Source organism: Pocillopora verrucosa, chromosome 1, assembly GCF_036669915.1.
Source record: "Pocillopora verrucosa isolate sample1 chromosome 1, ASM3666991v2, whole genome shotgun sequence".
In the NCBI taxonomy this organism is placed as follows: Eukaryota; Metazoa; Cnidaria; class Anthozoa; order Scleractinia; family Pocilloporidae; genus Pocillopora; species Pocillopora verrucosa.
This window is the reverse complement of record NC_089312.1, coordinates 12,805,305-12,807,804: the sequence shown is the minus strand read 5'-3', so window position 1 is coordinate 12,807,804 and position 2,500 is coordinate 12,805,305. Positions and strand designations below refer to the sequence as shown.

The 2,500-nt window shown below is 42.6% G+C and overlaps 1 pseudogene; it reads right to left on the bottom strand.

The window, feature by feature from the left end:
* Nucleotides 1-1,270: 1,270 nt before the first annotated feature.
* The window catches only part of LOC131770310 (uncharacterized), a 3,415-nt pseudogene continuing 2,185 nt past the window's right edge, over nucleotides 1,271-2,500 (bottom strand).

Here is a 2,500-nt window from a genome sequence, read left to right as displayed (position 1 = left end):
TTTCTGGGGCCACCTTTTTAGATTTAAAGAGATGCAAGGCAGTTAAAGTAAAGAGTAAAACTCCAGGAAAGATTAACCTGCAAGCATACAACTGAGTTTCTTGAAAGAAGTGCATGGACATACAAGGAAACAAAAGGCAGCTACAAAATTAGAGGGTGGAGGATCTACTGGTCTTTCAGATCTTCTAATAACAAGAGTTGTGGGATTCACAACTTCAGATTAGAAATTTGTGCCTCTGTTCTGTACATCTGCATTCATATCTGAAGAATGGTGCACTTCCACCTCAGTTACAGGTAGAGGCCTTTTTCTAGATGGAGCCTTCCCTCCAACATTTTTTGGTGCAGATGCTGCTGATATCTTGTGGAGACTTCGGCCTTGGTAGGCCCTCACAATGTTTGCCACACAATTTAGATGGATGGCAATAGCCAGGCAGTGGTGATGAAGGTTGTTTTGCCCAAAGAAATTACAATCACATGTACATTTTCCACTCCTAAAGCACTGAACCCGGTGAGGAAGTTGTCCTCCACTGTCCGCAAAGTAGACCCCTGGCGAAACTGGTCATTGTGCAGCACAGTCTTGGCTTTTTCTAGGAGACTGGCTTGTTCCTCTTTAGAAAAGTGGCCACTCAGTGCAGAAAGGTCGCTGAGATCACAAGCTGACTGTCTTGAAGAGCGGCGAGCCAAGGAACTGTATAATGGTTGAACCTTGAAATTGCAGCACCTCTTGTAAGCTTCTGAATCTGGGCAAATTCTGCTAACTTTTTTAAGGAAGGCCTTTCGCTCTTCTTGGGTCATCTTTGCATGGCTCTTCCTTGGTAAGTGTTGCTGGAACTGGTGGCAGACTTCCCATTTGTCAGACAACTGGAACCATGCCATTTCTTCTTCTTGATCAAATGATTGCACAAAGTCATACAGGTTGACAATGAGTCTGTCCATTTCCTGGGGAATGTACTTCATCCAATCTTTCATCATATCATTGACTGATTCTGGAATGTTCTGTTCGTATGGCTTGTTTCCCAAGCCAAGGTCTTTCAGAACAAATACAGCCATCTTTGAACGCATGTCATCAAGCTTATGTTCACGAAAATACTGGTAAAGGCTGGTGGACCAGATTTCTCGGACCGTTCCAGGGTATCCCACTCTTCCGTGAGTACTGTTGCATTGCTGTTAAATTCTTCTAGTGAACTGGACCAAATTAATCCACTTCTTGGTTTAAAGAGATCTTGGCAAATGTGGGACACCAATGCTGAGGACAGACCAAGCTTTCTACATTACTCCTTGATGTTTCTTTGGCTGTGGATGTAACAAAGCAAAGGTGCTGCATTCCTGAAACCGGCAGCAAGAGCATTTCTTAATGCACGTTCGTCATCTGTGCCAGTGGCATGAATAAACTCACTCAGACCAGGCTTTTCACAAATAAGGCAATGAATAAAGGAGAGGTAGGTTGATTCATCTCTGGTCATACAGATCATAACAGGGCCTAAAAAGGAGGGGTGGTTGTTTTCTCCCTTTACTCGAAGAACTGTGTTCTTAAAACTTGTTACAAGCACGTAGAATGGACCGAGTTGAAATGTCACATCAACTCCAAGTTCAGAGACCTCGTTTACCCTGTCGTGACAACAAAACTTCACAATATTGTCTAACTGTCCATCAGTGAATAACATGACCGTAGGCAAATCGTTGCAGACTACTTCACGGATAAAGTCAGGAAACGTTGTCTTCTGTAGTTCTAGAACAGATGCTAGTGGGTCTTTTTTCACTTTTTCCGATGGTTTCCAAGTTAGGTATTCGACTTGTTTCAAGTTGCGTGGGATAGAACTGATGCTGTCCACCTCACAGATGCTACCAGCTTCCTTTCTTGCAAAATACAGCGCCCTCTTAGGACCGCATTGCATGGCTTTTTCTGCAACTTTTTGCTTGGTGCTCTCTTTCGATTGGATATGAGGCATATTTGAAGAGGTGCGATTCCCATGCTTCTTGACTGTAAATTTTGATGGCTCTCCATCAAAGTTATTTGAAAACCATTTCTCTATGTCCTTGCCAAATTCGATTGATACTATTGTCTTGTGATATGACGTGTACGAGGAACATGTGTATGTTCTTCTTCTCACCATAACAACCGAACTTGCCTGAGTGTTGACCTTTTCAAGTTCAGCCACTTTCCCCTCCTCGTCCCTTGTGATGGTATAAAACTTGGCCTTGCAGCCTGTCATTACCCACGAACCATTCTCGTCTGAGTACAAATCTTTCCTGTGTTGCATTGCATCAATGTTCAAGACAAATGTTTCATTGTCCTGATATCCTATGGGAACCGCTTTGCTTATAAGATAAGGATTTTCATCTTGGCAATTCATCATAAGTGGAACAACATAGGGATTATCCAGGTTCTCAATAGATACAACCTTTCACTCAGAATTACCATTATAGAGTTTGTAGTTCTTTCCATTCAGTTTTTGGGGTGATTTAGACACATCAAAACGCTCTTCCTCACCAAGATGTTC